Source organism: Somniosus microcephalus, unplaced genomic scaffold (genome assembly GCF_052327205.1).
Source record: "Somniosus microcephalus isolate GS21.2 unplaced genomic scaffold, FLI_Smic_1.0 scaffold2, whole genome shotgun sequence".
Classification (NCBI taxonomy): Eukaryota; Metazoa; Chordata; class Chondrichthyes; order Squaliformes; family Somniosidae; genus Somniosus; species Somniosus microcephalus.
The window spans coordinates 3,726,366-3,747,607 of NW_028225189.1; the positions used below are offsets into that span (position 1 = coordinate 3,726,366).

Below are 21,242 nucleotides of genomic sequence, written 5' to 3' on the forward strand. Positions count from 1 at the left end.
TGATGTTAATCCGAAGAGCAGGGGAGTTCTCCCTGGAGTCCTGGCCAACATTTCTCCCTGAACCAACGTCACTAAAACAGATCATCTGGTCATTATCACAGAGCTGTTTGTGGGACCTTGCTGTGCGCAAATTGGCTGCTGCATTTCCTACATTACAACAGTGACTGCTCTTCAAAAGTACTTCATTGGCTGTAAAGTGCTTTGGGATGTCCTGAAGTTGTGAAAGGTGCTTTATGAATACAAGTCTTTCTTTAACAAAGGAGAAAAGGCCCAGAATGGAACAGTCAGTAACAGGAAATCAATTAGTCTCCTTTTATCTTAGAGACGTCAAGGACTCAATACAAAGTGTGTTTGGAACAAAGCAGATTTATTTGACTTATTTCCAGAATATTTAACTCCAGCCCAATTAGAGGTGTTATTGACATCAGCAGAAACAAACTCCAACTGTCAGAATGAACATGGTTCAGTTCTGGATGTGTTTAACAGCAGCAATAACAGCAGAATCCAACCCCTGCAGTCACTTGTGAACTTGCTGGTGTCTCAGCAGGTTGGATCAACGAGTGAATCCTGTCCCACACACGGAGCAGGTGAACGACCTCTCCCCAGTATGAACTCGCTGGTGTCTCAGCAGGTTGGATGAGTGAGTGAATCCCTTCCCACACACGGAGCAGGTGAACGGCCTCTCCCCGGTGTGAACTCGCTCGTGAGTGAACAGGTTGGATGAGTGAGTGAATCCCTTCCCACGCACGGAGCAGGTGAATGGACTCTCCCCAGTGTGAGCTCGCTGGTGTCTCAGCAGGTGGGAGCTGTACAGAGCTCTGGTTAGAACCCATCTGGAGTATTGCGTTCAGATCTGGGCACCGCACCTCAGGAAGATGGTTGTGGCGCAGATTCACCAGAATAATATCGGTGTAAAAGGGTTACATTTCTTCAAAAAACTCAAGCTGGTTTGTTGGTCGAGGCCATCCTTTCCAGAAGCGGTGTGAGTCTCTCTAATTGCCCCTTCTCCTCTGCAGTGATCAGAAACAGCATCTCTTAGGATTCCCTTCAAGCATCTTCCCTGTGGTGGAGGTCACACTGATGGGCCTGTAGTTCCCCGGCTCTGATGGGAACTCCATGAGCTGCCTTCCAATCTCAGGGAACAATCCCTGACTCTGTTGAGCTGTTGATGATACGGGCAAGGACAGCGGTGGCAAAATACGGCCCATGGGCCAGTTCTAGCCAGCCAATAGATTCAATCCAGCCCGCCAAGGCCTGGCTTCAAGGCCGAACATACGCCGCACCCGACCCCAGCCTGACCCCAGCCCACGTAATGCCAGGAGGCGGGTCATTGTCTCCGAGGCAGCAGGGGAGTCACAACCACAAACAGAGGCAGGAAAATGGAATCTGCCATTTGCTGCATCAATGTGTCTGGCTCTGTTCCATGGAGGAGCCGCCAGATTTCCAGTTTCACCCACCCCTGCCCTCCAATCTGCAAGCTCCCTGACAGCCCTGGTTTAGCGGTTGGAGCTGGATATTGCACAGATGAGGCCCGGCCAGCAAAATGGCTGGGTCCTCTCACCAAGGACATTGGACAGGCAGCACCATTGCACCGCTCACCCGATGTCCACCCAGAGTGAAAATCAGCCCCAAGAAGTCTAAGCTCAGCAATCTCAGCAACATCAAACACATCCAAGATCCCCGATCAGCTGCAAGAGAAGGATCGACATTCCATTCTTGCCCATGTGCCAGTTGCAATTGAGCCTTTCTTTGAAAATGAGCCTGACTGAATGATCTGATCTGTGGTGTTTAATGGACTTGGGAAGCCAATCCTTGTTGGAAATATGAAACTGAACCCCGTATTTATTGAAAATATCAAATCTACCTTATTCAGCTGAATGATGCATCTCAATGGCAAGAGCATTGCGATAATAAAGGTTTGCAAATCAGAGCTGAATTTGATATTTCCAAAAAAATCAACCTCAATGTTTCACAAATCCGAGATGTTCCAAGAGTTTTCAATGCGGAGGACCAGACTGGATAATGGTAAATATTTGGACATCTCCAAGCACACTGCCTGACACTGGATTGTCCTTCACATTACAAGCTGTCTTATCCTCTTCAGCCATGCACATCTTCAAATGAGAGAAAAGGTCGTCACGTGTCTGGGTTTCTTCCTGCACAATGGACCTCCAGTTTGTTCCCATTTGCTCACTGCATGTGAAGAGATCACTGCTTTGCTGTCAGATCACAGGCCAAATGTCAGAATTAAAGCAATTGTGGTGATAAGAGTAGCTGGAACATTATTAAGGATCAGAACCAAACTATTGTCAGGAGAAATTTGCTTGGGTTGTGTTTGGAAATAGCAGGGAGTGATTTTAATCTCATGCACCCGACGGGAAACTAATGCGATCAGATCGGCCGCTTGTTTTTCACCCCGCCCGATTTCACTTTCAACTGAAATCATTGGAGAGCAAAATCAGGGAAGGTGTAAAACGGGCAGGAAATTCAATCCCGTCAGGTGGGGGAGGTTCAAATTACCCCCAGTACATCTGAACTAGAAGGACAACTACTAAAAATGGCCAAAAGGACCATAAAATAACTATGGAAACAGCCTGAGCAGTTCCGCAGCAACACAAATCCCCAAATGGGAAACTTTCTGCTTTCTAAACTCGTACACTATTTATCTACAAAGTACATCTCTACTTATCATCAACAGCAAGCTGCAATATCACTTATTGGAATATGATTGTTTGACTAAGTAAGAGTTTAGCCAAAGAACTACCTGCAGTTATTTTACAAATATAGTATTTTCTTACTTTAAGCAAACCCTTTGAATTTTCTTTTGCCTTTTATTTTTTGTTGTGTGTTTTTTTCTCTTTAGGTCCCTGCACACAACCAAAGCATTCTCAGCTGAGGGAACAGGTAGGCAGCTTGCTTTGACCCTGCCATTCTACTGTGACCCATGGGGTCTCATCCTCCAAATGGACTTCCTTGTGGGGACACGCTCACTTTCTGTTGACCCCCTCTTTCTTCCCGACAGTCCAGTGGAGATTAAGGATTTGCAGTGTGAGGGAGAATGGGCATAAACCCACATCCCACCATTCTTTGGTGCCATTTGTTGAGCTGGCATGCTGTGCCCATCTCCGTTAATGACTTCTGATTTCTTCAGTTTTTTGAAGCAGAAACAGTGTCCACAAAGAGCTACTTGTACTTCAAAAGACTCGAGCCACTCGGCCAAACAGCCACGTGGACTTTCAGTCCAACATATACTCCATCGATCGATCGAGCACTCATTTCATTCATTTAGTAACGGCAGATTTTACTATCTTACACCACATTCTGTGTATTTAAGATAGTATCTGATGACTATCTGAATTTATGTTGATAAATTATTGGGAGGGTAGAAGTGGTGCGATGCTCAACATTAAGAGTCGGACTGTTTCCGATTCACCAATTGAACACTTTGCTCTCACCAACGTGCACGGTCCCTTTAAATATGCTGCGTGGTTTCTCTCCCAGCGGCAGGAGCTGGTGAGCGGCCTGCACAGAGCCTTGCCATTGCTGCGCCACCGTGCAACCGCGCACCTTAGGGGCAACATTGGTGTGCGGCCCTCAACAGCTCACCACAACTTGTTCAGTGGCCCTCCAGCCCAAATCATTGCCCACCCCTGCCCAAAACCATCTTTAACGGGATTCTGCCTCCTGACGGAGCTGGGAAAGATTTTGCCATTTTTACCACAATTGAGCACCATCTTCTTTTCCAAAGATCTCTGAGCTTCTCTATTGGCTGCTTTTGTCTCCCTCAACTGTGGGTGATATTTCTCTCTATTCTCCTGTAAACTGAATTCATCTTGCTCTGAACTGGGTTCAATGTAAGACAGTTCAGGGAGTCAGGATTCATTCACCCCTAGACCTACGCTGGCTGGCAAAACCCCAGTCATTTCCTTAGTAAGGATTCCTCTGGTTCCTCGCCATATATTTGTTAGGATACCGAAACCCAGCTTTCTTACCGTCCACTCCTGGAGGCCCCACTCCCTGAGCCTACAACCTTCAGCAGGGTCAGTGGTGGAGTTCCACAGCAGGAGTGAACCCAACTGTCAGAATGAACATGGTTCAGTCCTGGATGTGATTAACAGCAGCAATAACAGCAGAATCCAACCCCTGCAGTCACTTGTGAACTTGCTGATGTGTCAGCAGGTTGTATGACCGACTGAATCCCTTCCCAAACTCGGAACAGGTGATAGCCTCTCCCCAGTGTGAGTGCGCTGGTGTCTCAGCAGGATGGAGCTCTGAGTGAATCCCTTCCCACACACTGAGCAGGTGAATGGCCTCTCCCCAGAGTGAACTCGTTGGTATGCCAGCTGGCTGCAGTTCTGAGTGAGTCCCTTACCACACACTGAGCAGGTGAACAGCCTCTCCCCGGTGTGAACTCGCTGGTGTGTCAGTAGGTGGGATGAATTTATGAATCCCTTCCCACACACTGAGCAGGTGAATGACCTCTCCCCAGTGTGAACTCGCTGGTGTGTCAGAAAGGTGGTTCAATTCGTGAATCCTTTTCTACAGTCAGAACAGGTGAACGGCCTCTCCCCAGAATGAATTCGCTGGTGTGTCAGCAGATCCCGTTTGCTTTTAAAGCTTTTCTCACAGTCAGAACATTTAAAAGGTCTCATGTTTGTGTGAACAAGTTGGTGTCTCAGTAGCTGGGATGACTGAGTGAGTCCCTTCCCACACACGGAGCAGCTGAACGGCCTCTCCCCAGTGTGAATTCGCTGGTGTGTCAGCAGGTCACTTGACTGAGTGAATCCATTCCCACACTCAGAGCAGGTGAATGGTCTCTTCCCGGTGTGACTGCGCCGATGGGTTTCCAGCTGATACGGGTCATCAAATCCTTTCCCACAGTCCCTACATTTCCACAGTTTCTCCTCGGTGTGACTGCGCTTGTGTTTCGCCAGGCCAGAGGATCGACTGAATCCTCGTCCACACACAGAACACATGTACGGTTTCTCCCTGCTGTGAATGGTGCTTTTTGCTTTCATGTTATGTCTGATGATATTCAGGTCCTGCTGAATTGAGTGACTCTGTCAGATCTTGATGTTTGAGTTAAATATCCTGTCTACAAATCCTCCCCTTCTAATACCCTGTAAAATGAATATAAAACAAGAAAAAGGGAGCGTGAGAGAGAACACACAAAAACACAAAGACAGGTTGTGAAATTGAGCTCAATAAATCTGGGAATTTGTTGGGCTGGTACCAGGAAAAAAGTAACGATGAAAGCTGCTGCATTGTCATTAAAATCCCAACTGGTTCACTAATGTCCCACAGGGGTATGGGGATCGGGCGGGAAAGTCAAGTTGAGGTCGAAGATCAGCCATGATCTTATTGAATGGTGGAGCAGGCTTGAGGGCCATATGGTCTACTCCTGCTCCTAATTCTTGTGTTCTTATGGAAGGGAACCGGCCACCCTACCTATCCCACGACTTCTACCGCCTAGAAGGAAAAGTGCAGCAGGTGCATGGGAACACCATCATCTGCAAGTCACACACCACCCTGACTTGGACATATATCATCATTCCTTCATTGTCACTGGGTCACAATCCTGGAACTCCGTCCCGAACAACCTTCACCACACGGACTGCAGCGGTTCAAGAAGGCGGCTCACCACCACCTGCTCATTGGGAAACTAGGGAGACCGGTGGGCGCCACGGGGACTGGAGTGCATCATCACCCCGGCCAATGTGATTTTAATTTAATTTAATAAGTTTTAAAAATTAATCCAGTGTTTTTTTAATCTTCTTTACAGTCCACTTGTTCGTCCGGGAGAGCGGGAGGCTCCGCTCGGTGATGCAGAGAGCTCTGTGGATGGAGAAGAATGTCAACCAGAGTCTGCCGGATCTGCACAAACTCTCCACTGGGAGCGCCGACCCTCATCTGTGTGAATTCCTGGCGACCCGCTATCTGGATGAACAAGTAAAGATGACCAAGAAGCTTGGAGATCACATCATTAACTTAAAGAGACTGGGACCCCTGCCTTGTGGGGAATGATGGCTTGTGACTTTGTACAAAGAGCTGAACCCGAGGTCTGTAAACGTCATTTACTGTAAAAATGCTCAAATATTAAATTTTTAAAAATAAACCCGTGGGGACGCGGGCAGCAAACGCCCAAGTGCGGCCCCATTGTTAAAACAGTAAAAAAATTAATGCTGGGCCATCCAGCGACGCCCAGATCCTCAGTCCCAGTGACCGCCTCAGAAGAATAGAAGATGGCGGCGCGTAACCCGGGCCTGTAACCGAGAAAAAGCCTCACAGCTGCCGTCCGGTGGAACATAGACCGGGCTGCTGGATCTCATTCGGGCCTGAGGCCGTTCTCCAACTTTATAAACCCTGCGGCATGGCCTACCTGCAGTTTATTAATCTCCCAACCCCGCTCCCGCCGACCAGCAGCTCCGCCCGGCGACCGCACAGGGCTTTCTTTGTAAAGGCGGTGAGGGACACGTGACCCGGGCCCAGGGGCTGATTGACGGGAGCTTCCGACCAATAGGGAGCGAGTGGGGTGGGGCTGGAGCAACGAGCCAGCGGCGGGTCCTCCAACCAATCGGGGAGCCTGAGGGGCAGAACTTGCGCCGGCTGATTGTCAGATCCGCAGGGCAGCGAGTTTCTCCAGTCCCTTGTTCAGGGCCTGGTGCCAGGGGAGGCTGTGGGCCTTTATTCCCCTCATTGGACACAAGGCTCTTTGGCTCACAACCCACGGGCTCAGATTGCAATACAGACTTTTTAAATTCATCAATAAAAGCAGATAAACCTTGTGCTTCTGTAGAACAAACTTTCTAATATTTGGGAGTAAAAGTACAAGTTTTTTTTCCCTCTGGGGAATTTATTATTAGTTTCACAAAACAACAACAACCACTTGTATTTATAAAGCGCCTTTAATGTAGTAAAACATCCCAAGGCTCCTCACAGGATCGTTATAAAACAAAATTTGACACCGAGCCACATAAGAAGATATTAGGGCAGATGACCAAAAGCTTGGTAAAAGAAGTAGGTTTTAAGGAGCATCTTAAAGAAGGAGAGAGAGGTAGAGAGGCAGAGAGGTTTAGGGAAGGAATTCCAGAGCTTCGGGCCCAGGCAACTGAAGGCACGGTCACCAATGGTGGAGTGATTAAATTGGGGATGCTCAAGAGGCCGGAAATAGAGGAGCGCAGATATCTCAGGAGGTGTGGGGCTGAAAGAAATTACAGAAATAGGGAGGGGCGAGGCCATGGAGGGATTCACTCCACACGGCCTGACCTTCGTCATCTTGTCGATCTTACATACTGTTTATGGATAACAAGCTGGTTACAGAACAGAAAACCGAGAGTAGGGGTTGGGAGTAGCTACTCAGACTGGCAAAAGGTGGGAAGTGGTGTACCACAGGGATTGGTGCTGGGACCACTGTGGTTCATAAATGATTTGGACTCGGGAATCAGAAGTACAATTAATACTGAGGAAGACAAAATGCAAGAAGACTTTAATAAATTTCAGAATGGGTATGTAGTTGGCAAATGCATTTCACTGTAGATCAGTGTGAGGTGATGTGTTAATGAATTTTAGTATAGATCAGTGTGAGGTGGTGTGTTAATGAATTTCACTATAGATCCGTGTGAGGTGGTGTGTTAATGAATTTCACGATAGATCAGTGTGAGGTGATGTGTTAATGAATTTCACTATAGATCAGTGTGAGGTGGTGTGTTAATGAATTTCACTATAGATCAGTGTGAGGTGGTGTGTTAAAGAATTTCATTGAAGGTCAGTGTGAGGTGGTGTGTTAATGAATTTCACTACATCAGTGAGAGGTGGTGTGTTAATGAATTTCACTATAGATCAGTGAGGTGATGTGTTAATGAATTTCACTATAGATCAGTGTAAGGTGGTGTGTTAATGAATTTCACTATAGATCAGTGTGAGGTGGTGTGTTAATGAATTTCACTGTAGATCAGTGTGAGGTGGCATGTTAATGAATTTCACTATAGATCAGTGTGAGGTGGCGTGTTAATGAATTTCACTATAGATCAGTGTGAGGTGGTGTGTTAATGAATTTCACTATAGATCAGTGTGAGGTGGTGTGTTAATGAATTTCACTATAGATCAGTGTGAGGTGGTGTGTTAATGAATTTCACTGTAGGTCAGTGTGAGGTGGTGTGTTAATGAATTTCAGTATAGATCAGCGTGAGGTGGTGTGTTAATGAATTTCACTGTAGATCAGTGAGGTGATGTGTTAATGAATTTCAGTATATATCAGTGTGAGGTGGTGTGTTAATGAATTTCACTATAGATCAGTGTGAGGTGGTGTGTTAATGAATTTCACTGTACGTCAGTGTGAGGTGGTGTGTTAATGAATTTCACTATAGATCAGTGTGAGGCGGTGTGTTAATGTATTTCACTATAGATCAGTGTGAGGTGGTGTGTTAATGAATTTCACTATAGATCAGTGTGAGGCGGTGTGTTAATGAATTTCACTATAGATCAGTGTGAGGTGGTGTGTTAATGAATTTCACTATAGATCAGTGTGAGGCGGTGTGTTAATGAATTTCACCATAGATCAGTGTGAGGCGGTGTGTTAATGAATTTCACCATAGATCAGTGTGAGGTGGTGTGTTAATGAATTTCACTATAGATCAGCATGAGGTGGTGTGTTGATGAATTTCACTATAGATCAGTGTGAGGCGGTGTGTTAATGAATTTCACTATAGATCAGTGTGAGGTGGTGTGTTAATGAATTTCACTATAGATCAGTGTGAGGCGGTGTGTTAATGTATTTCACTATAGATCAGTGTGTTAATGAATTTCACTATAGATCAGTGTGAAGTGGTGTGTTAATGAATTTCACTATAGATCAGTGTGAGGTGGTGTGTTAATGAATTTCACTGTAGATCAGTGTGAGGTGGTGTGCTAATGAATTTCACTATAGTTCAGTGTGAGGTGGTGTGTTAATGAATTTCACTGTAGATCAGTGTGAGGTGGTGTGTTAATGAATTTCGCTATAGATCAGTTTGTGGTGGTGTGTTAATGAATTTCACTATAGATCAGTGTGAGGTGGTGTTAATGAATTTCACTATAGATCAGTGTGAGGTGGTGTGTTAATGAATTTCACTATAGATCAGTGTGAGGTGGTGTTAATGAATTTCACTATGGATCAGTGTGAGGTGGTGTGTTAATGAATGTCACTATAGATCAGTGTGAGGTGGCGTGTTAATGAATTTCACTATAGACCAGTTTGAGGTGGTGTGTTAATGAATTTCACTACAGATCAGTGTGAGGTGGTGTGTTAATGAATGTCACTATAGATCAGTGTGAGGTGGTGTGTTAATGAATTTCACTATAGATCAGCGTGAGGTGGAGTGTTTTGGTGGGAAGAATAAGGAGGCCACTCACTATTTGGACAAGAGGGTGAAATTGGGTTGCTTTGTGCCTCCTGTGATATTCAGCGGGAGGTTAACAGCGGCAGTAACCGGTAGCGCCCCGCGGCACTGCACCACCGGCAATTACGTCATCACCATGCGCAGTGCCCCGGCTGCAACCTTGGGTTGCGCCCCCTGACCTATCGCCAGACAATATGTCCGACAGGGTCAGAGGTCATTCCTGCAGCCGCGGTGGCGCCACTTAAAGGGCAGGCGTCGGGTGGCAACGTTTTATTTTGGCCGACTGCCACCACCTGCCCACTTCCCCTTTCTTCTTCGGGGTGTCGGCTGCGATCGCTCAGCCTGTCATTCCTCTTGATCCGACACCCCGCTCCCCGGTGGTCCAGCAGGGCCCCGGTGTGTGCAGTGCTAAGCCCCTCCCCTTTAATCAGGGAGAGAGGTCTGCTATGATGCTATGAGAGTCATAGAATATGAGGGTAAGCTTGCAGGTAACATAAAAACTGAATGTAAAAGCTTTTATAGATATGTGAAGAGGAAAAGATTGGTGAAGTCAACGTAGGTCCCTTGCAGTCAGAATCGGGGCAATTAATAATGGGGAACAAAGAAATGGCAACCAACTAAATACATATTTTGGTTCTGCCTTCACAAAGGAGGACACAAAAAACCTCCCTGAAATACCGGGGAACATAGGGTCTGACGAAAGGGTGGAACTGAAAGAAATCAGTATTTGTAGGGAAATGGTGTTAGGAAAATTGATGGGACTGAAGGCCGATAAATCCCCAGGGCCTGATAATCTACATCCCAAGGTACTTAAGGAAGTGGCCCTAGAAATAGTAGATGCATTGCTGGTCATCTTCCAGAACTCAATAGACTCTGGAACTGTACCCATGGATTGGAGGGTAGCTAATGTTACCCCACTATTCAAAAAAGGTGGCAGAGAAAAAGCGGGGAATTATAGACCGGTAAGCCTGACATCGGTAGTGGGGAAAATGCTAGAGTCCATTATAAAAGATGTAATAGCAGAGCACTTGGAAAGCAGTGACAGGATTGGACAAAGTCAACATAGATTTACAAAAGGTAAATCATGCTTGACTAATCTACTGGAATTTTTTGAGGATGTAACTGGTAAAATAGATAAGGGAGAACCAGTGGATGTGGTGTATTTGGACTTTCAGAAGGCTTTCGATAAGGTCCCGCATAAGAGATTAGTGTGCAAAATTAAGGCACGTGGGATTGGGGGCAAGGTATTGACTTGGATAGAGAACTGGTTCGCGGACAGAAAGCAAAGAGTTGGAATAAACGGGTCGTTTTCCGAGTGGCAGGCAGTGACTAGTGGGGTACCGCAAGGATCGGTCCTAGGACCCCAGCTGTTCACAATATATATTAATGATCTAGACGAGGGAATTGGATGTAATATCTCCAAATTTGCAGACAACACAAAGCTGGGTGGGAGGGTATGCTGTGAGGAGGATGTCATGAAACTCCAGTACGATTTGGACAGGTTAGGTGATTGGGCAGAAACATGGCAAATGCACTATAATGTGGATAAATGTGAGGTTTTCCACTTTGGAGGCAAAAACAGGAAGGCAGATTATTATTTGAATGGCAATAGATTGGGAGAAGGGGAAGTGCAAAGAGACCTGGGTGTTCTTGTGCACCAGTCGCTGAAGGTAAACATGCAGGTGCAGCAGGCGGTTAAGAAGGCCAATGGTATGTTGGCCTTCATAGCAAGAGGGTTTGAGTACAGGAACAAGGATGTCTTGCTACAGTTTTACAGGGCCTTGGTGAGACTGCACCTTGAGTATTGTGTGCAGTTTTGGTCACCTTATCTGAGGAAGGATGTTCTTGCCATGGAAGGAGTGCAACGAAGATTCACCAGGCTGATACCTGGGATGGCAGGAATGATGTATGAGGAGAGATTGTGTCGATTGGGCTTATACTCACTGGAGTTTAGAAGATTAAGAGGGGATCTCATCGAAACCTATAAAATTCTGTCAGGCCTGGACAGGCAAGATGCTGGAAGGATGTTCCCGATGGTCGGGGAGTCCAGAACCAGGGGTCATAGTCTAAGGATAAGGGGTAGGACATTTAGGACTGAAATGAGGAGGAATTTCTTCACCCAGAGAGTGGTGAACCTGTGGAATTCTTTGCCAGAGGGCGGTGGAGGCCAGTTCATTAAATATATTCAAGAAAGAGTTGGATATATTTCTTAAAGCTAAAGGGATCAGGGGATATGGGGAGAAGGCAGGGACAGGGTACTGAGTTTGGATGATCAGCCATGATCTCATTGAATGGCGGAGCAGGCTCAAAGGGCCGAATGGCCTACTCCTGCTCCTATCTTCTATGTTTCTATGTTTCTATGTGCCGACGGGTGTGGTGCTGTTGCACGAAGTGCCGCGGGATTCACTGGTTGCGCCCCAAGAGGGAGGGGAGTGCTTCCAGCAGCACCCCGCCTCCTGCCTGGGGCGCTACCACTGAATTTAATGCACAGGGGCGCTAACTTTTTCAGGGGGCTAAAATTAGCCCCGGCGACGTTAGCGACCCAAAGGCGGCACCACTGAATTTCTCCCTAATAATTTAAATGGGCTGGAGGAGCGGAGGGATCCAGGGATACAGATACACAAATCACTAAAAGTAGCGAAACAGGTTAATAAGGCCATTAAAAAGAAAGCACTGAGTACATTCCTAAAGGAGCCTTCTGTTCCATGCCTAGGAGCTCTGAACCATGGCAGAGAGCGGCTGGGATACGTTTCTCACACGCCTCGAGATTAACCCGCACGGCAACTTTGCTGTCAGTGAAGAGAGACAAGAAAGACCAAAGTGCCGGTTGCCCCTCTCAGTGTGGCCCTGAAGGACTGTGTCCAGGCTGGAGTTGTTCCCGCTGTACGATCCTCCCCCAGATTGTCCTTTCTGAGCTCCAGCCAGGTGATGCTAAACACTCAGGTGGGAAAGACAAAAATCTACAGCAATGTGTTTAAAGCAAAGCTGGGTTATTTGACATCTATCCAGAATATTAAACTCCAGCCCAGTTACAGGAGTTATTAACATCAGCAGAAACAAACCCCAACTGTCAGAATGAACATGGTTTCAGTCCTGGATGTGATTAACAGCAGCAATAACAGCAGAATCCAACCCCTGCAGTCACTTGTGAACTCACTGGTGTCTCAGCAGGTTGGATGACTGAGTGAATCCCTCCCCACACATGGAGCAGGTGAACGGCCTCTCCCCAGTGTGAGTGCGCTGGTGTACAGTGAGGTCAGATGATCGCCTGAACCCAGTCCCACAGTGAGAGCACCTGAAAGGTCTCTCATCAGTGTGAGCTCGCTGGTGTCTCAGCAGGTGGGATGAGCGAGTGAATCCCTTCCCACACATGGAGCAGGTGAACGGCCTCTCCCCAGTGTGAGTGCGCTGGTGTACAGTGAGGTCAGATGATCGCCTGAACCCAGTCCCACAGTGAGAGCACCTGAAAGGTCTCTCATCAGTGTGAGCTCGCTGGTGTCTCAGCAGGTGGGATGAGCGAGTGAATCCCTTCCCACACACGGAGCAGGTGAACAGCCTCTCCCCAGTGTGAGTGCGCAAGTGTATAGTGAGGTCAGGTGACTGCCTAAACCCAGTCCCGCAGTGAGAGCACCTGAACGGTCTCTCGTCAGTGTGAACACATTGATGGCATGTCAGTTCCCTGGAACTTTTAAAGCACTTCCCACAGTCCGAGCAGTTAAAAGGTCTCTCATCAGTGTGAACTCGCTGGTGATTCAGCAGGTTGGATGACTCAGTGAATCCCTTCCCACACTCAGAGCAGGTGAACGGCCTCTCCCCAGTGTGAACTCGCTGGTGTGTCAGCAGGGTGGATGACTGAGTGAATCCCTTCCCACACTCAGAGCAGGTGAACGGCCTCTCCCCGGTGTGAATGCGCTTGTGTCTCGATAGGCCAGAGGGTTGGCTGAAGCCTCGTCCACACACAGAACACGTGTACGGTTTCTCCCCGCTGTGAACGGCGCTTTTTGCTTCCATGTTCAGAGGCCGATGATATTCAGATCCGATGAGTCGAGTGACTCTGTCAGATCTTGAAGTGATGTTTGGTTTGAGCTTACCATCTGCAAATCCTCCCCTTCCAGTGCCCTGTAAAATTAATTTAAAACAGGGAGCGTGAGAGACAACCCACAAGAAAACAAAGGCAGGTTGTGAAATTGAGCTCAAAGAATCTGGTCAATTGTGGGGCCGGAACTAGAAAGAAGTGATCATGAAAGCTGCCGGATTGACATGAAAACCCAACTGGTTCACTGATGTCCTTCAGGGAAGGGGATCCGTCACCTGGTCTGGGCCTACACAAGACTCTGGCCTCCATGGGAGGAGAGAGAGAGAGGTGGGTGTGGGAGGGGGAGAAGGAAAGGAACTTTATACATCTGCAACTGGACCAGAACTTTGACAGAACCTCCAAAACCTGCAACCTCCACCACCTAGAAGGACAAGGGCAGCTGTTGTATGGGAGCACCATGACCTCCAAGTTCCCCTCCAAGTCACAATAATCCTGACACACACACACACGATATTCATCGTTGCTGGGTCATAATCCTGGAACTCCTTACCGAACAACATTGTGGGAATACCTTCACCACACGGACTGCAGTAGTTCATGAAGGAGACTCACCACCCCCTTCTCAACGGGAAACTGGGGATTGGCAATATTTGCTGCTCTTGCTAGCGACGCCCACATCCCAAGAATGAATTAAAACAAATCTGTAGATGTAAACTGGATTAAAAGCCTGTACAGAAATACTTGTTCCTAAGAGAATACTCTTTTACATTGTACGGACAGTGTCTGTGCAACAACCTAATCTCCCTTAGAATCCACCTCCCTTGACAGTCTCACATTGGAAATTGTTGGGTCCTCCTGGGCTCAGAAGTGCTGGCGGTTCAACCCAGCAGCTTCTCCTCCATCTCCACTCCAGCTCAAACTGAAACATACAAACATAGAAACATAGGAGATAGGAGCAGGAGTAGGCCATTCGGCCCCTCTAGCCTGCTCCGCCATTCAATGCGATCATGGCTGATTATCCAAATTCAGTACCCAGTCACTGCTTTCTCCCCATACCCCTTGATCCCTTTAGCTTTAAGAAATATATCCAACTCCTTCTTGAATATAGTTAATGTCTTGGCCTCTACTGCCTGCTGTGGTAGAGAATTCCACAGGTTCACCACTCTCTGGGTGAAGAAATTCCTCCTCATTTCAGTCCTAAATGGCCTACCCCGTATCCTTAGACTGTGACCCCTGGTTCTGGAATCCCCGACCATCGGGAACATCCTTCCTACATCTAGTCTGTCCAGTCCTGTCAGAATTTTATAAGTTTCAATGAGATCCCCTCTCATTCTTCGAAACTCACTGGAGTTTAGAAGATTGAGAGGGGATCTCATCGAAACCTATAAAATTCTGTCAGGCCTGGACAGAGTAGATGCAGGAAGGATGTTTCTGATGGCCGGGGAGTCCAGAACCAGGGGTCATAGTCTAAGGATAAGGGGTAAGCCATTTAGGACTGAAATGAGGAGGAATTTCTTCACCCAGAGGGTGGTGAACCTGTGGAATTCTCTGCCACAGAGGGCGGTGGAGGCCAGTTCATTAAGTATATTCAAGAAAGAGTTGGATATATTTCTTAAGGCTAAAGAGATCAAGGGATATGGGGAGAAGGCAGGGACAGGGTACTGAATTTGGATGATCAGCCATGATCTCAATGAATGGCGGAGCAGGCTCGAAGGGCCGAATGGCCTACTCCTGCTCCTATCTTCTATGTTTCTTAGAGAGGGTGCAGAAAAAATTTACGAGAATGATTCCAGGGACGAGGGACTTCAGTTACATTGATAGACTGGAGAAGCTGGGGTTGTTCTCCTTGGAGCAGAGAAGATTGAGAGGAGATTTGATAGAGGTGTTCAAAATCAAGAGGGGACTGGACAGAGTAGATAGAGAGAAACTCTTCCAATTGGCAGAGGGGTCAAGAACCAGAGGACACAGATTTAAGGTGATTGACAAAAGAACCAAAGGCGACATGAGGGAAAACCTTTTTACGCAGCGAGTGGTTAGGATCTGGAATACACTGCCTGAAAGGGTGGTGGAGGCAGATTCAATCACCACTTTCAAAAGGGAATTGGATAAGTACCTGAAAGAGAAATATTGCAGGACTTCAGATTCCTGGGGCAGGAGCGACCAGTTCTGGGGCAGGAGGGAACTGTCCAAGGTGGACAGGTTGCACCTCAACAGAGCTGGAACCAATGTCCTCATGGGACGGTTAACTAGTGCTGTGGGGGAGGGTGTAAATTAATTTGACAGGGGGATGGGCACCAGGATGAAACATTAGAGAGGAGAACCAAGGTGAAGAGAGGACTGGGAGAGACAAGTAGCACTAGAGGGACAGAATTGCTGGTCATCTTCCAAAATTCGATAGACTTTGGAACAGTTCCCATGGATTGCAGGGTAGCTAATGTTACCCCACTATTCAAAAAAGGTGGTAGAGAGAAAACGGGAAATTATAGACCGGTAAGCCTGATATCGGTTGTGGGGAAAATGCTGGAGTCCATTATAAAAGATGTAATAGCAGAGCACTTGGAAAACAGCGACAGGATCGGACAAAGTCAACATGGATTTACAAAAGGTAAATCGTGCTTGACTAATCAACTGGAATTTTTTGAGGATGTAACTGGTAGAATAGATAAGGGAGAACCAGTGGATGTGGTGTATCTGCACTTTCAGAAGGCTTTCGATAAGGTCCCGCATTAGAGATTAGCGTGTAAAGTTAAGGCACATGGGATTGAGGGCAAGGTACTGACTTGGATAAAGAACTGGTTGGCAGACAAGAAGCAAAGAGTTGGAATAAATGGCTCTTTTTCCGAGTGGCAGGCAGTGACTAGTGGGGTACCGCAGGGATCGGTCCTAGGACCCCAGCTATTCACAATATATATAAATGATCTAGACGAGGGAACTAGATGTAATATCTCCAAGTTTGCAGATGACACAAAGCTGGGTGGGCGTGTGTGCTGTGAGGAGGATGCCGAGAAACTCCAGTATGATTTGGACAGGTTGGGTGATTGGGCAGAAGCATGTGGATAAATGTGAGGTTGTCCACTTTGGTGGCAAAAACAGGAAGGCAGATTATTATCTAAATGGCAATAGATTGGGAGAAGGGGAAGTGCAGCGAGACCTGGGTGTCCTTGTGCACCAGTCGCTGAAGGTAAGCATGCAGGTGCAGCAGGCGGTTAAGAAGGCAAATGATATGTTGGCCTTCGTAGCGAGAGGCTTTGAGTACAGGAACAAGGATGTCTTGCTGCAGTTGTACAGGCCTTGGTGAGACCACACCTTGAGTATTGTGTGCAGTTTTGGTTGCCTTATCTGAGGAAGGATGTTCTTGCCATGGAGGGAGTGCAGCGAAGATTATCCAGACTGATACCTGGGATGGCAGGAATGATGTATGAGGAGAGGTTGGGTCGATTGGGCTTGTACTCGCTAGAGTTTAGAAGAATGAGAGGGGATCTCATTGAAACTTATAAAATTCTGACAGGACTGGACAGACTAGATGCAGGAAGAATGTTCCCGATGGCAGGGGAGTCCAGAACCAGGGGTCACAGTCTAAGGATAAAGGGTAGGCCATTTAGGACAGAAATGAGGTGGAATTTCTTCACCCTGAGAGTGGGGAACCTGTGGAACTCTCTAACACAGAAGGCGGTGGAGGCCAATTCATTAAATATATTCAAGAAGGAGTTGGATATATTTCTTAAGGCTAAAGGGATCAAGGGATATGGGGAGAAAGCAGGGACCAGGTACTGAATTTGGATGATCAGCAGTGATCGCATTGAATGGCGGAGCAGGCTCGAGGGGCCGAATGGCCGACTCCTGCTCCTATTTCTTATGTTCTTATAAATACAAGTCTTTCTTACTTATTGTGTCCAATTCTGGGCACCGCACTTTAGGAAGGATGTGAAGGCCTTAGAGAGGCTGCAGAAAAGATTTACGAGAATGATTCCAGGGATGAGGGACTTCAGTTACATGGAGAAGCTGGGGTTGTTCTCCTTGGAGCAGAGAAGATTGAGAGGAGATTTGATAGAGGTGTTCAAAATCAAGAGGGGTCTGGAATGGCCTACTCGTGCTCCTATCTTCTATGTTTCTATGAACCCCAGGACCAGGCCCCTATGGGGAATAGGTACGCAGATCAAGGCGCAAAACTAGCTGCGGAAGAAATGCAACCAGAGTACGCATTCAAAAATGAAATAAATATGGTCATGATCATCAGTGGGGTACAGGAAGTAAATATAATGGAGCTGCAAGAAAATACTAGTGAAAAGCACAAGGAGAAATGGAGACAAGCTGGCGCGCAATTACAAGATGGAATTTGGAAATGGGGCCCCCGTAATCAGGTGGTGGCACCGGAATGTTGTAGACAACAACTGAAGGCGCTATACCATGGTGTAACACATACAAATTGACTTTACCGGCCCCTTAGTGCAGGACCGGGGGAAGAAATATTGCCTGGTAATAATTGACCAATTTACCAGGTGGGTGGAAGCCTTTGCCAACAAAGACTGCTCTGCAAAAACAGTTGCACTAATATTGGCTACCGAGGTTATACCCCGTTGGGGAGTGCCTCTGCAATTTGACTCAGACAACGGCACTCATTTCACCGGCAAAATAATGAAAGAAATCTGTACGCTGCTACATGTGACACAAAAATACCACATACCATATCACCCCCAGAGCTCGGGGATGGTAGAAAGAATGAATAGGACACTGAAAAACGCGCCGACAAAAGCCATCCAAGAAACAGGGAGGGGATGGTCGGAATTATTACCCAGCATACTAATGAGGCTGCGAGCCACCCCAGGACGAACGACCGGACTGACCCCCTATGAATTAATGACAGGACAAGCTATGAGACTACCAGAGGATTTGGCTGGAGGGGTGGGAGAACCAGGACCAGTACAAAATAGATTAAGGCGATACTTAGTACAACTAAATCAGGAGGTACAAGTACTAAATAAAGAAGTAAGGAACAAACAACAGATTAAAGATCTAGAAAGGCAGAATGCTGGACTTAAACCAGACGAGTTGCACAGAATAGGTCAACAAGTAATGACGCAAGTTATCGGAAGAAAGGGAATGGGGCCCGTTGGATGGGGCCATGTACTGTATTAATGACAAGTGATACGTGTGTTTGTCTACAGGAACCGATGGGTATGCGATGGAAGCAATGGACCCAGGTGAAACCATTTAACACTAAAGACCCCCATTCTACCCTCTCCTCTAGGGGAAAGAGCTCGGAAAACAACCAGACCTCTGTTTAAATTACAGATAAACATGGATCCAGTCGACCCTTTATATCAGAGGGTCCGTCTCGGGGGGAAGAAGCTCTCCCGGTTTACCCTTACACCCGAGAACTCATTTTTAATGTGGAAGCAAGTCATCCTCGGTTCCGAGGGACTTCCTAAGAAGAAGAAGACATAATTGGAGTAAGACTTCTTTACTACTGTATTCAAATCCTCTTGTAATGAAGGCCAGCATACCATTTGCCTTCTTAACTGCCTTTCACGACCACCGGATGTCCCAAAGCGCTTTACAGCCAGTGAAGTATTTTTGAAGTGTAGTCACTGTTGTAATGTGGGAAACGCGGCAGCCAATTTGCACACAGCAATCTCCCACAAACAGCAATATGATAATGACCAGATAATCTGTTTTTTCATCATGATGATTGAGGGATAAATATTGGGCTCAAAACACCGGGGATAACTTCTTCAAAATAGCACCACGGGATCTTTTACATCCACCTGAAGGAGCAGACAGGCGCCTCGGTTTAACGTCTCATCCGTAGGACGGCATCTCCGACAATGCGGCTCTCCCTCAGTACTGCCCCTCCGACAGTGCGGCGCTCCCTCAGTACTGCCCCGCCGACAGTGCGGCGCTCCCTCAGTACTGACCCTCCGACAGTGCGGCGCTCCCTCAGCGCTGCCCCTCTGACAGTGCGGCGCTCCCTCAGCGCTGCCCCTCTGACAGTGCGGCGCTCCCTCTGTACTGACCCTCCGACAGTGCGGCGCTCGCTCAGTGCTGCCCCTCCAACAGTGCGACGCTCCCTTAGTACTGCCCCTCCGACAGTGCGGCGCTCCCTCAGTACTGCCCCTCCGACAGTGCGGCGCTCCCTCAGTACTGCCCCCCCTCAGTACTGCCCCTCCGACAGTGCGGCGCTCCCTCAGTACCGCACTGGAGTGTCAGCCTCGTTTTATATGCTCAAGTCCCTGGAGCGGGATTTGAACCCACAACCTTCTGACTCTGCTATCCACTGAGCCACAGCTGACTCCAGTCTTTTACACAGTTTCATCATAACTTCCGTGCTTTTGCACTCTATGCCTCTCCTAAAGCAGGGGAGTTATGATGAATTGTTAAACAGTTTTTTTTGCAGAGTGACCAAGGCTGTCTGTAGGAAACAATTTTGCATTTGAAAGAAGCTTGTATTGTGAAGCTTGTGCCCCTTTGCCAGGCCCGCTGCCTGCGGCCCCTCTCCCAGATTCCAGCCCCAGCTCTGTGCTGACTGAGCTGCTCTCACCTGGGGACAGCGCGTCACAATTGGCCCCAGCGCACCTGAGCTGGAGAGGAGGTCCCGCCCCCTTGCCGTGCCACCATTGGTTGGAGGACCAAGCCGCCCAGCTCAGTCCTCCCACCTCAGCCCTCGTCCTATTGGTCAGCGCTCCCATCAGTCAGAATCACATTGCTCCGGCTCACTCCGCCCCCCCGCGCGGGTCAATCCGCTCCGTTCGGCGTCCGCGGAGGTCCACCCGCCCGACTCTCAGGTTTGGTTTTTCTCGTATTTTACTTTATAATCTCGCTCTCCGCTCCCCCCTCACCTCGATTTAAATCGATTCCCCAACACTGTACTTTACCCCGGCCGCTGATTCCGCCTCTTCCCCGGGCCCGGCCTTCCTTCTTCTCCCCGGAGGCCCCTCGCAGGCGCACTGGCAGCCTCGTTTTGTGGTGGGGCCGAATGAGCATGCGCGGCCCCGCCTCTCCACATTTAAAGGGACACCCACACCCTCCACATTTAAACGGACACCCACCCCCTCCACATTTAAAGGGACACCCACCCCCTCCACATTTAAAGGGACACCAACCCCCTCCACATTTAAAGGGACACCCAGCCCTTCCACATTTAAAGGGACACCCACCGCCTCCACATTTAAAGGGACATCCACCCCCTCCACATTTAAAGCGACACCCACCTCCTCCACATTTAAAGGAACTCCCTCCCCATCTCTCATGTCCTCTACTGTGGAGGAGGAATTCCTGGAGAGTTTACGGGATGGTTTCCTGGACCAATATGTCGAAGAACCAATCAGAGATCAGGCCATCTTAGACTGGGTATTATGTAACGAGAAAGGATTAATTAGCAATCTTGTTGTACGAGGCCCCTTGGGTCGGAGTGATCATAATATTATCGAATTTTTCATTAAGATGGAGAATGAAGTTGTTGACTCAGAGACTAGGGTCCTAAATTTAAATAAAGGAAACTACAATGGTCTGAGGAGCAAGTTGGGTAGGATTGATTGGGGAACGTCACTCAAAGGGTTGATGGTGGATAGGCAATGGCAAACATTCAAAGACCGCATGGATGAACTACAGAATTTGTTCATCCCAGTTTGGCAAAAAATAAAACAAAAAAGGTGACTCAACCGTGGCTAACAAGGGAAATTAGGGATAGCATAAGATCCAAGGAGAGCACATATAAATTGGCCAGAAAAAGCAGTAAACCTGAGAATTGGGAGCAGTTTAGGATTCAACAAAGGAGGACAAAGGGATTAATTAAGAAGGGGAAAATAGAATGAGAGTAAGCTTCAGGGAAC

The 21,242-nt window shown here is 47.7% G+C and overlaps 1 pseudogene; it reads right to left on the bottom strand.

The window, feature by feature from the left end:
• Nucleotides 1–445: 445 nt before the first annotated feature.
• LOC147084109 (uncharacterized) overlaps nt 446–21,242 on the bottom strand; it is a 36,431-nt pseudogene continuing 15,634 nt past the window's right edge.